The sequence below is a fragment of the Lissotriton vulgaris genome, chromosome 11 (assembly GCF_964263255.1).
Source record: "Lissotriton vulgaris chromosome 11, aLisVul1.2, whole genome shotgun sequence".
In the NCBI taxonomy this organism is placed as follows: domain Eukaryota; kingdom Metazoa; phylum Chordata; class Amphibia; order Caudata; family Salamandridae; genus Lissotriton; species Lissotriton vulgaris.
In genome coordinates, this window is record NC_141699.1 from 1,032,828,379 (window position 1) to 1,032,842,310 (window position 13,932).

Below are 13,932 nucleotides of genomic sequence, written 5' to 3' on the forward strand. Positions count from 1 at the left end.
GCAGCCTCCAACTTGAAAAAGGTAAACAGTGAAAGCAGACTAAAAATGCCAAATGTAAACGCTACGTTGAGCACAATATTTCTTATAAATACAGATGTACTTGGTTCATGACCGATAGTTTATAATCTCATATATTTGACAGTTTTATATTGGCAGCATATGGCGAATAACGCCTCATACGTATGGACACAATTACACTCGATATACACTTTTAAATTATCGAGATGTATTGCCAAATACTTCGGCACTATCTTATGTGCAGATATTTTTCTGTTGGGACCTTCCAAAGATAACTCTGTAGAACAAAACCTATATATAATTGGTATTAAACTGCAGGTTAAGTATATTATCTAGCTGTGGGGAGCTAGCAAAACGAAATTTTACATTATAGCATTCTCCCAGGGAATATCACAATTTAGACCTTTCTTGAAGGTGTTAAAAAAAAATATCCAGAAAACTTCTCATTTTCTTCTTATTTTTTGACCTCCTTTATGTTCTGGGGTTTGTATTTTTTCCAATATTCTCCATTTCAGATCTTCCGGAGTACGGTCCTTTTCTATGAAATGTTTAACTAAAGGGGCAGCAATTTTGCCCGTTCTGATGGCAGAACGGTGTTCACTTATTCTGGTTTGTATCGCCCTAGCTGTCTCACCTACATACCCTAATTGACACGGGCATAAGATCAGGTAAATTATATTTTGAGTTTTACAGTTCCACATGCTAGACGCTTTAATAGTGGCACCATTGTGGACCCATGTTTCTCCTTCAATGATGGAGTCGCATGATTTGCATGTGGAACATTTAAATGTACCTCTGATTGGTTTATTGCTGTCTATTGACTTTTGAGCATCGGTATTTCCTACCTTCTTAGATCGAGAATGTTCAATCCAGTCCTTTATTTTACTGTTTCGCCGATGGGCGAATAGAGGATTTGGCAACTTGATTTCGTGGCTTGGATTGCTATTAAGAATATGCTAGTAGGCATTTATTATCTGTTTCACCTTTGTGTCTACGGTAGAGTGCCGTGTAACACATACAAGTTGCTTTTCTGTGGATTTGCGTTCTATACGGGCATCATTTCTTAAGAGATGGTCTCTGTCATAAAAGCGTGCACGTTTATAGGAGTCCCGCACCAGCTGGTGGGGATATCCTATCTCTAGAAATTTTTGCCTCATAATCGAGGCTTGTATATCGTAATCTTTCAGAGTTGAACAATTCCCACGTACTCTCAGGAATTGTGAGAACGGTATGCTCTCTTTCTGACTCCGAGGGTGGAAGCTGCTAAAGTGCAGCAAGGTATTCCTGGCCGTAGTTTTTACAAATAAGTCAACTTCTGATTTACGATTGTTGTTTCTTATAATGATATCTAGAAATTCCACATAAATAGTACTTTTATGTGCTGTAAATTCTAGGAATTCAGAAAGAGTATAGTTCCCATTGGTCCAGATAAAGAAGATATCATCTATGTATCTGGACCAATGGGAAACTGATTCGTAGAATGGGGCAATCTCATTATATATGCACTTGTGCTCAAAGGCCGCCATATATATGTTAGCGACCGATGGGGCTACCGAAGCCCCCATACTCACGCCCTTACTTTGACGATGTAATGCTTCATTAAATTCAAAGATATTTTCAGACAAAACTATTTTTAAACATGCTAAAATAAATTCTTTGGGGCATGGGATTTGAAATTCTGTAATAAACCACTCGGCGGCATGTAAAGTTTCCACCATCGGAATATTACTATAAAGAGATTCTACATCTAATGTAACCATAATGTCTCTAGCTGGGTTGAACGGTAAATCTTCAACTTGGTTAATCATATCTCTTGTATCTTTAATATAAGATTTTATTTTAGGGCTATGTGGGCATAGATGAAAATCCACAAATTTAGATAGGGGTTCAGTAACACTCCCTATAGTGGACAAAATGGATCTATAGGGGGGGTCAATAACACTTTTGTGCACTTTGGGCAGGCCGTAATTACACGCTGTTTTCCCTGCATTAAAATTCAAAAAATCATATTCCTTTGATGTAATGTCTCCCTCTATATAAGCTTTGTGAGTCAACTTCTCAATGGTTTTTGATATCTTATTAATAGGGTTATGTCTAATCCTTTCATAGAAGTCTCCATTACTTAACATGATGTTCATTTTCTGCTCGATTTGCCATGGCGATATCAAGACTCAGTACCAAATGTGAGACTTGTTAGCTTGCAGAGCGGAGCTGCATGATGTGGAGGGTACCCTGTCTTCGAAAAGGTGAGCAGTGAGGTCTGGGTGCGCAGCGTCGGGCAGATACCTCTGGGTGGCGGGAGTGGATAGGGTACAGCAGCCTGGATGCAGAAAGACGGCATAGCGATTTAGCGTACGCAGTCGTATATACTCTGCCATTATTAATTCTGTACTATCTTTTAGATGTGGGAGCTTGAGAGTTCCACTAGGTCCCGGCACATGGTTGGAGACAGAGCGGTGGCATAAAGGTGAACTGTGATGGTTTTGTCTACAGTGTGGGCACTCAGTGTCCCTCCTCATCTCTTCCTTTCTCTCCCTCACACTCTTTCTCTCTCCCTCTTCCTCTTACACTGTTTGTCTCTTTCTCTTTCTCTCTCTCTTTCTCTCTCTCTCTTTCTCTCCCTCTCTCGCTCTTCCTCTGTTTCTCTGTTCCTCTTTCTCACACTCTTTCCCTCTTTCTCTCTCTCTTTCTCTCCCTCACTGTTTTTCTCTCTCTATGTCTTTCTCTCTCTTTCTCTCTGTCTTCCTCTCACTTTCTTTCTTTTTCTTTTTCTCTATCTCTTCCTCTCACTCTCACTGTTTCTCTCTTTCTCTCTGCCTTCTGCTCACTCTTTCTTTCTCTCTCTCTCTTCCTCTCTCCTTTGATAGACGCATGACGCACAATCTTATCTTGATTTTTATCTAACAGGCTGTGATTCAAGAATCGACGTTCCCCCCACATCACCAGAGCCGAACGCGCGTAGAATCTGCAATGATGCTTGGCCATCCCCAACGCCTGAAAAAATTGCTGCGGCACATGGTGGACTCTCTTACACACACCGCTGGAGTGGATAGTGTGCAGCAGCCTGGGTGCCAAAGAGCGCACAGACAACCCCGAGCAGTGGGAGTGGCTGGGGTGCAGCAGCCTGATTGCGCATTGGTGAATCAGAGAATTACGTGTGTGCAGTTGTATGTACTCTGCAATTACTAATTCAATATTATTTTTCAGATCACTAAACTTGAGGGTGCACTATGTCCCGGCATGGGGTTGGAGACACACCAGTGGCACAAAGGTGAGCTGCGAAGATTTTCTCCAGTGTCAACACTCCCTCTCCCTCTCCCTCTCTTCCTTTCTCTCTCTCACACTTTCTCTCTTTCTCTTCCTCTCTCTCACTCTTTATCTCTCTCTCTTACTCTCTCTCACACTGTTTCTCTCTTTCTTTCTTCATTGTATCTTACTCTTTCCCTCTTTCTCTCTCACTCTTTCTCTCTTTGTCTTCCTCTCTCTCTCTCTCTCTCTCTCTCTCTCTCTCTCCTAGTCTGTCTTCCTCTCTCTCACTCTTTCTCTCTTCCTCTCTCACTCTTTCTCTCTCTCTCTCTCTTCCTCTCTTTCACACTGTTTCTCTCTTTTTCTCTTCCTTGTATCTCACTCTTTCTCTCTTTCTCTGTCTTCCTCTTACTCTTTCTTTCTTTCTTTCTCTTTCTCCTTTGCTGGGCGCATGATGCACCATCTTATCTTTCTTTTTGTCTTGCAGGCTGTGATTCACAAATTGTTCAGCCATGGCACGCCACGATCGTACATAGTTTTATTTGTTGTTATTGTTTTTTTTTAAATAAAATATTTTATATGTAAATCCATACAAGACTAAGATTTTTATTTGTCCAACCTCACAAGCATCTTCTTATTAATGGTTTGCAGAGACACACTTGTGGGCCCAAGAAGGTTGTTGGGGGTATGCTGGTGATGTGGGAAGAGGGTACGTTACCTGCTAATGTGGGGAGACACAGCGTGAAAGGGGTATCTCTCACAGACAGAGCTCCGGTATGTTTTCAGAAATGCCTCGGACAGATGCCAGCTGACGGACTGAATCACAAAATAGCTTTTCAATGCTCATATAGTGTGACTTATGAACAGCTCGCACCCAGGCTTGCAGAGGGGCAACTGCGGCCCGTGGGCTCGACTTGCAGAGGCAGAACTACGGGCCGTCCACTCCCAAAGGAACAGCAGAGAGCTGCGTGCCGACAGACTGGCTTCTAAAGTCATAGCTGCGAAGTGGTGATGTTAAGCAGAGGGAGCGTGAAATGGTTATCTTCCTAATGGTAACCTGGAGTGGAAGTTGTGCTGCATGGCGCTCACCTGTTTCTCCTTTATTGTTAATAAATCTTAAACCTTCATTGCATCCATATCATCATTACACAGAGCTCCGGTATCTTAAATTGCCCGGGGGACCTTTCTTTTATATTTTCACTCGATGCGAGGCACAAGATGGCTGCTAACCCTTCCTGGTTTTAAGTGTTAGCAGCCAATCATAGGGCACTTCCTGCTTTGAAGGGTCAGCAGCCAATCAGAGGCAAGCTCGTGCTCAGGAGTTAGGCACCGCCAGATATATAAATATATTTTTTTCCTTTAATATCTCAAAAACTACTAAACAAATTTACAAAATTTCTTGAAAAGCGCGCTTTCTGGACCAAGACCTTTCTCCCTGTCAAATTTGGCATAATTCAGTTCACCAGTTTGACCTGTAGCCTTGTCTAACGTTTCCTATGGAATATGCATTGAGAAAACATGTTTTGGGACCCCCCTTTTTTCTCAGCCCCTCTTGACCAATCACCCCTAAACTTTCAAGATAGCTGATCAAAAAAGAGAAACTTTTTGGAAAATGTTGTAAACATTCGTCAAATGACGCCAAATTTATAAGCACATTATTATTATTATTATTATTATTCCGAGTTTTGTATAGAGCCTGGTTACCAATAGGCATCCCCGCGCTTATCAGAACATAACACAGCTACAAGAATGCAAGGATTAAACAGAGAACAAAAAAGTTTTTAAGAGTTTACGAAACCTGAAGAGACTGGCTTCGGAGCGCAGTTGTAGGGGCAGTGAGTTCCACAAGGAGGCCACATTTATTGAAAACCTTCTGCCCCCAGTTCTTGCCTTTTTCACCCTGCCAACCTGAAGGAGATGTTGGTGGTCAGAGCGGAGGGAACGAGAGGCCTTATAGGGCTGGACCATCTCCTCAAGAATAGGTGGACCCACCCCGTGCAGGACTTTGTGGGCGATGCAGAGTGACTTGAATTTCACCCGGTCCTTCACAGGGAGCCAGTGCAGTGCCCTCAACGCCGGGCGGGCAGATTGCCGCCTTGGGAGACCCGTCAAAAGCCTGGCAGCCGCGTTCTGCACTTGCTGCAGTCTGTTCAGGGTAGATTCGGGTGCGCCCAGGAAAAGCGCATTGCTGAAATCCAGCCGCGAGATGATAAGTCCCTGGATGAGAAGCCTTCGAGTGGCCACTGGGAGCAAGGGCAGAATCTTCTGGGCTGAACGGAGCAGGCCAAAGCACACGCCAGCAGTCTTTTTGGCATGGGTTTTAAATGATAGGTCCTGCTCCAGCCATACCCCCAAGCTCTTGATCTCCTGCTTGGGGGGGGGCATCGGTCCCAAACAGTCTGGCCAGCTGCTGGGGGGCAAAGATGGAGAGGAGTTCCCCAGCAGCATCAGTTCCGTTTTGGAGCCATTTAACTTTAGGGCTGAGCTGCACATCCACGTGTAGATCTTTCCAAGACACGTGTGCAGCCAGTCGGGATGGTACGCCGACTGGGAGAGGCCTACCACCAGCTGGGTATCATCAGCGTAACTGATGATTTTGATACCCAGCGGCCGTACCACATTCTCCAGGGGGGCCATGTAAACGTTGAATAGGGTAGGGCTCAATGAAGAGCCCTGTGGCACACCACACTGGAGAGGGGTAGAAGATGATTTTTCCTGGCCTTCCCACACCTCAAATGTACGACCTTCCAGGAAGGAGGCGAACCATTTGAGGGCCAAACCCGTGACCCCGACCCCTGACAGCCGTTGGAGAAGCACCTGATGGTCCACGGTGTCAAAAGCAGCGCTGAGGTCCAGGAGGATCACTGCCACTGATCCCCCCGAATCCAGCATGCTCCTCGCATTCTCCACGACCGCCAGCAGGGCGGTGTCGGTCCCCTGACCAGGCCGAAAACCCGTTTGGGAGTCGCCCAGGAGGGAATTGGCTTCCAAGAAGTTGGAGAGGCGGCTATTCACCAGCTTCTCAGCCACCTTACTGATACCCGGCAGCAAAGAGATAGGCCGAAAGTTGGCGAGATCGGCGGGATCGAGGTTAGGCTTTTTCAAAAGAGCCTTAACCACCGCCCCTTTCCAACTGGGGGGGACCACCCCATGGGCGAGAGACAGGTTTATCAAGTCCGTAGCAGGGCCAACGATAGTAGATGACACCTGTTTAAGATATTTAATAGGTGCTGGGTCTTTCGGGGAGCCGCTCTTCATAGATCTCAGCACCGACAGGACTTCCTCCTTAGTAACTGGACCGAGGGAAGCCAACTCCGCCAATGGTAACTCAGGTTGGGAGCTGGGATTGTCCTCCAAAGAGGAGATCTCACCTAGCCGGGGAAGGGAAGCCAGTATGTTGTCGATTTTACTTTTAAAATACGAGGCCAGTTCTGTGCATTTTTTGCGAGGGTCCTCGTGGAAAACCTGAGGGTCGGGGGCATTGAGTAGCTCCTTAATGACCCTAAATGACTCTTTGGAAGAGTTGGCCGCAGAGCCAATGCGCTCTTCGAAGAATCCTGATTTTGCCACCCGAATAGCGGATTTGTACCTGCTCAGGGCCGCACGGTATTCTTTACGATTCGCCTCACTCCAGTCTCTCCTCCAGGACCGCTCTAGCCTCTTACATCCTTTCCTCAGAGTTCTTAATTCTGATGAATACCAAGGTGCTGAGCCCACTCTCTTCCCCCTCGTGAGTTGTTTCTTTTTGGGTAGGAGAGTGTCTAGAGAATCCACGAGCCAGGTGTGGAAGTTCGCGTCAGCGACTATCGGGTTGGCTCCCTGAGAGGGCTGCGTGGCCTCCAAGTGTGCCGCCCAGGTGTCAACTGGGAGCCTCGACCAGGCTCTCTCCAGGGTGTGAACCCGTGGGACCACCGCAGCTCGGCTGTCAAATTGCCATAACGCGGACACCAAATAATGGTCTGTCCAAGGTAGGGCAAGAGCCGGAGATGGAGTAAGATGGTCCAGGTTAGAAAATAAGGGATCAAGCAGGTGGCCCTTCTCATGGGTCGCGCCCGAATTGGCCAAATTGAGTCCAAAAGATCTGAGATCGTCGAGCAGATCAACTCCTGTGGCATTGGCTGGGTCCTCAAAATGGATATTAAAATCGCCGAGAACAACAAAGTTGGCAGTTGAAGAGGCAAGAAGTGCAGTAATTTCCAAGAGAGAGTTAGGGAAACTACCCAAAGGTCCGGGAGGGCGATAGATCAACAAGCCCACCAGAGACACTGTAGGTGACAACCGAAGGGAGAACTGTAAGCTCTCACAATCAGCCACCCCTCCATTCTGGATCTTACAGGCGAGCGTGTCTCTATAGAGAACTGCAGTTCCTCCTCCCCTCCCTTTAGGTCTATCAAGGTGGAGTATATGAAAGCCTGTCTAGTGCTCTGACCATGTCAGGGCCAGAGCTGGGGGAGAGCCAGGTCTCCGTGAGAAATAACACATCGAGCTCGTGGTCTAGGATAAGTGAATTGAGTTCAATGGCATGGCTCGGCAAGGACCGGCAGTTTAGTAAAGCCATGGAGAGAACGGATTTCACAGCCACTGAATTGTGGCCGGAGGAACACGCTCTGCACGGTAAAAATGGGATAATCCCCATCTGTGCAAAGCTACAACTAGTAGGGTGGGGCGGACGCAAGGCGATAAGGGCGTCTCTTCCATATTGTAACCTGGAGGTGACAGGCGTCACTGTGTGAGGCATGGTGTCAGGCCCAGGGCCCGCCTGGGCGCGGAGGGGCGCAGACGGGCAGGACTCTGGCACGACTCCGGCGCAGGTCCGGCGCATCCGCTGGTCGCGTCCGCTGCGCGGAGCCGTAAGTGCCTGTTTTTATAGTCCTTGTCTATGGCCTCCCCAACCCAGCCCAAACCAAGATGGCCACCAAAACCGGCGCCCAGCCCTCGGCATCAACACTCAGCCGAGGGTGGGACCGGAGCTGCAGGGAGGGGGGAAAAAAGAGTTTTTAAGCGCTGCTGAGCGCTGGGGGGTCTCTACACACTGCTGCAGGCTAGAAAATACAATTAGCAAGCACAGGTGAAAAAACGAGTAAAATCACGAAAATTAGTTTAAAATTGAAAGAAAAGCAGGAGACCTCCCGGCTTCCGCCTCAGGAGGGGAAAGGTGTGTGCAAAGTCTGATATTACCGCTTTCCAAGTCTCAGGTGCCTTTTATAGTCCTTGTCTATGGCCTCCCCAACCCAGCCCAAACCAAGATGGCCGCCAAAACCGGCGCCCAGCCCTCGGCATCAACACTCAGCCGAGGGTGGGACCGGAGCTGCAGGGAGGGGGGAAAAAAGAGTTTTTAAGCGCTGCTGAGCGCTGGGGGGTCTCTACACACTGCTGCAGGCTAGAAAATACAATTAGCAAGCACAGGTGAAAAAACGAGTAAAATCACGAAAATTAGTTTAAAATTGAAAGAAAAGCAGGAGACCTCCCGGCTTCCGCCTCAGGAGGGGAAAGGTGTGTGCAAAGTCTGATAGAGGGCTTCAGGAGAGGGGCCGCGCCACACCACTCCCAACATGAGTGAAACCCCGGGACTGTCGGAACCCCAGCAGGGTTTTAATTCCCCTGAGACCTAGCCCACCCCGGGGTCTCATTAAAATAAAACGCGGGAACCCGTGAGCCCAGCGCAAATTGCGCAGATTTTTTTTTTTTAATAAAAATTATTTCTTTGGCCGTGGGGGTCCTTCTGCAACCCCCTAAACATGCCTAGGGGGTCAGGGTCTTTCTACCCTACCCCCTTCTCTTGTTTTATACCTTTGTTTCTCTGTTTTCTGATGACTCGCTACAAGATGGCTGACAACACTTTCTGGTTTGAAGTGTTGGCAGCCAATCACAGTGAAGCTCGTGCACTGGACTTAAGCTCCGCCCAGATAGGCAAACTTTTATTTTTCTAATTTCTCAGCAGCTACTGAACAGATTTAAACCATTTAAAAAAAGGTCGCTTGCTGATCCAAGCACTACCTTTTTGCCAAATTTGGGGTAATTCCGTTCAGTAGTTTCGGCTGTAGCCTCGCACAAAGTTTCCTATGGGAAATTGATTTTTTCACTCTTATTCTTTCAATTTCTCAAAAACTACTGAACGGATTTACACCAGTTTAAAAAAAAAGGTCGCTCTCTGAACTAAGCTCTACCTTTCTGCTAAATTTGGGGTAATTCAGTTCAGCAGTTCGGGCTGTAACTCGTCGCAAAATTTCCTATGGAAATTAACATGGGGAAAATGCTTTTTGGGACCCCCCCTTTTTTCTCATCCCCTGCTTGACGAATCACCCCCAAACTTTTAGGAAAGGAGCTGCCCTGGATAGACTTTGGTTTTAGAGAATTTCACAAAGATTCATGAAACAATCAGCTTCAAATTTGCCAGTTAAGGAGAAATTAAGCACTCATGGGTGGAGTTCTTGAAAGATCTTTATTCTTTGAACAAACGTGTTTAAGCGGTCTGCCTTCTTCGGTGTTGCCGACACACCACAGGCAGCCATCTTTTAATCAATTACATTTCAGTCCATTGTGTGTGCATTGGCATTCAAATAACATGTTCCATGATGGCGTCCTATTTAGAACGCTATCTTGGGTGTACACCAAGTCCGTCATTTTTGCCTGAAATGTAATTGATTAAAAGACGGCTGCCTCCGGTGTGTCTGCAACACCGAAAAAGGCAGACAGCCGAAAAGCGTTTGTTCAAAGAATAACGATCTTTCAAGAACGCCACCCATGAGTGCTTACTTTCTCCTTAACTGGCGAACTGGTGATATTTTTGCAGATCGCATCGCCGCACCACAGCACCCATCCCGGAGTGATTCATCTTGATGCACTCTGAGCTTTAATTTTGGAAACGAATGCAACGCCGCTTTACATGAAGGAGAATTAATATAACAACACAGCTGTCCTCGAGGTCCTGCAAGTCAGAGGAAACATCAGTATTGAGCTGGTCAGTGTAGGTATGACATACATCTGATTTATTTGTGTAGTGAGAGTGAATAGCAGCTGGACGAGAGGGCGATTCTTAGATCTTTTTCAGTAAAGAACTTTCACTAAGCTTATTGCCATGTTTAGTAAATTGGCGTGCCACGAAGCGGCTAACGACATGTTTAAGAAGCCAAAAGGAATGGAACGTAATGCCGGTATGGAACAACCACAATCCATAAGTACTTTTCATAACATCTTAACAAACTGGAGAGACTATTTGAACAAGAAACAAGGAAGTGGTGGGAGGCCACTTCCTTACAGAATTATATTGAGGTGCAAGGAGTCCCGAGGGGACTTAGGGTATATACAGTTCCATCATATGAGAACCCAGATCCGGATTTATTGTCAGACTGGGAAGAACACACGACCCAATATTGTCAGGGCAATCTAGAGAGCTTGGTAAAGTACGCCTGGAGTGACCGGGAGAAGGCATCAAAGGAGATTAAAGATCTGGAGGAGCTGTTGTCCAAAGAGGATGATAAAAACAAAATAGAGGAACTTCTTGGTTTGATGAAAACAAGGCTGCTGAAATATGAACAAAACATTAAGCTCAGAAAACAAGAAGAATTTGAGCGTGATGAACAGGATTATCTGCTACACAGAGTACTAACATTTGCACAAAAATTTGATCCCAGAAAAGAATGGACTCAAAAACATTTAAAGCGGTCACTATGAGAGTAGAAACATCTGAATCAGAAGTGACTGAGAACAAATATGAAGATGAGCATGCAACTGCCACAGTAGGAGTTAGAACAACTACTCCTTTTCACAATGAGTTTCAAGTGATCAGACAATCCTGGTTACGGGGGGGCAAGAACAAACCACCCGAACAACCCACAGAAGAACACGCAGGGTAGGCTGGGGCAGGAAGAGGAAGGGGAAGAACACCAGCCTGGGGGACCCGGAAGAAGAGATTCAACAAACGGCATTAACGAGCAACAGCATAACCGTGGTTAATTTAACATCAAAACAATTATCTGTATGTGAGATCAAGGTTTTAACTTTAGGCTTAACATTCAGCCCGAGAAGTAACCTGGAGTGCACACAAACAAGAATTGCCCTCTTTTGCTTCATACCTAAATTGAAGCTACACACATACTTTAAATTGAGACCTAATGTGGAAAAAAACAAACTCCTACCAACAAGGATTACAGCAACTAACCTCCTGACCTGCAATGATCTACCTCCAGCAGAACTCCTACAAAATCTCCCTAACACTCAAGAGAATCAACCAAGCATCATAGAAAATTTAGCAACAAGAGCGGCACAAGTTGGGATTGAGCAAGATAAGCAAGAAAGTCCTTACAAACCCAAATCTACTTTTATACCCCAAAATGCCCTTTGATGCAATAGATGTCTTTTCGGAAGCAATGGTCAATGACCTACTTAAGCACATATGTAAAAAAAGATTTAAAAAATCACAGGAAAGACAATCTGACTCAGGAAAAAAAACTAGCATAAAACGGTCTTCTTCAGGACATGTCGATTGTGATTAAGCCTATCGTCAAAGGCGGAAACGTGACGATACAGACAAGAACAAAATACTGCGAAGAAGCCCTAAGGCAACTGTCAGACAGTCAATACTACACAAAAGGGGTACCAACAGAGTGTGCTTGAATATGAAAATTTAATCAGGAAATGGTATAACAAGTCTATGCTGGGGATTGAGGAACATTTGTTTTTAAGAAATAACAATCCTGTCACATCCACTTTTTATCATATTCCGAAGCTCCATAAGGATAGCCTACATCCACCTGGTAGATTGATTGTATCTTCACAGGGGAGTTTGACGGAACATTTATCTATGTTTATTGACCATTTCCTTTTTCCTTTTGTGATGGAACTTGATTCGTATGTCAGGGATACCAAATACTTTTTTAACAAAATTGACAACATAACCTGGGATCCAATGTACCAACTGATGGTGCTAGACATCACCAGTTTGTATACATGTATTAAACACGAGGATGGACTCAAAGCTGTACAATTTTATCTGAATAAGAGACAATTGCTATACGCTGAACAAAATGTTATGCTGATTGTGTTCACAACATTTTGCCTTACAAATAACATCTTTGTATTTGGAGAAAAGTTCTTCAAACAGATCTCTGGTATGGCGATGGTACGGCGATGGGCACCTGCTTCGCCCCAAGCTATGCAAACTTGTTTGTAGGCTAGTGGGATGAGCAGGTGCCCAGAAGCTAAGAGAGAGGGCAAAGCAAAGGTTGTGCTGTTGCTTGGCATCGATATATAGATGACCTTTTTATTGTGTGGGAGGGCACTCCTGAATCAGCACATAGTTATGATGACAAATTGAATGAGAACAATGTCAATTTACACTTTTCAGGAACAGTAAGTCCAGTGGCAGTGGACTATCAGGACCTGAGGGTGTTCGTATCTGAGGGTAAACTCAACACAGCACTGTACCGTAAGACAATAGCGGGCAATTCCACCCTATTTGCAACCAGTAACCATCCTCCAAAATTGAAACAAAGCATACCATATGGAGAGTTGCTAAGGGTAAAAAGAAACAGCTCTAGAACATGCGACTTCGAAGATTCCGCGAAAGACAGTTTAGCAAGGTTTGAGGTCAGAGGTTATGATCGAGCGCTTTTGAAAAACACATACAATACGATGTCTTGTCTTGAAAGCAACGCGGGATCAGGCACTCGTGAACAAGGGAGTTATCCTGAAACACGTTTAGTATTTTTCTTGCCTAACCTAGTGCTTGAAATAAAATATTGGTTTGCTGCACTAAAACTCGTGAAGTGTCCGTGACTGCTGTTTTTCACGAAAGGAGAACAGCCGTGGAGTATGTGTTAAGAGGCTGCCTGCCTCGTCGTGGACCGCCGTCATAGAGAGGCTGGGAAAGGCGTTGAGAGCAAGCAAGCTTGCATTTTTGATATATATATATATATATATATATATATATATATATATATATATATATATATATATATATATATATATATATATATATATATATATATATATATATATACATATATTCCGCTCCGTGGGGTTGTCCAAAAAGCGGGTAGCACTCGAGCCTGCGTGCGCCTTCCCCAAGGCGTTAGTTGGTATGGGCAGTTGCGTTTCGGAAATTATTTTCCTCATCAGGGGCCAGCAGTAAAGTGCACGACGTCTACCATCTCCCTTTATGAAACCAAGCAAGTGCTTGTGGGAGATGTAGTCCATATTATCCTGGATGGATGCACTTTCAAATTACTGCTCGTTCCAAAGGCTCTAACATGAGCCCCCAAACATCACTCCTGTCCTCATCCATCGCGCAGCTCCACATGTGAGACTCCTTGGATAGAGTGTCTTGTGGCCCCCGTTTCTTCGGGGTGATGCTACCCAGCGGCAGGACCGCCGCTAATACACTCCGCTCCGTGGGGTTGTCCAAAAAGCGGGTAGCACTCGAGCCTGCGTGCGCCTTCCCCAAGGCGTTAGTTGGTATGGGCAGTTGCGTGCTTGTAATAGGCCCGACGCATTTCGGAAATTATTTTCCTCATCAGGGGCCAGCAGTAAAGTGCACGACGTCTACCATCTCCCTTTATGAAACCAAGCAAGCGCTTGTGGGAGATGTAGTCCATATTATCCTGGATGGATGCACTTTCAAATTACTGCTTGTTCCAAAGGCTCTAACATGAGCCCCCAAACATCACT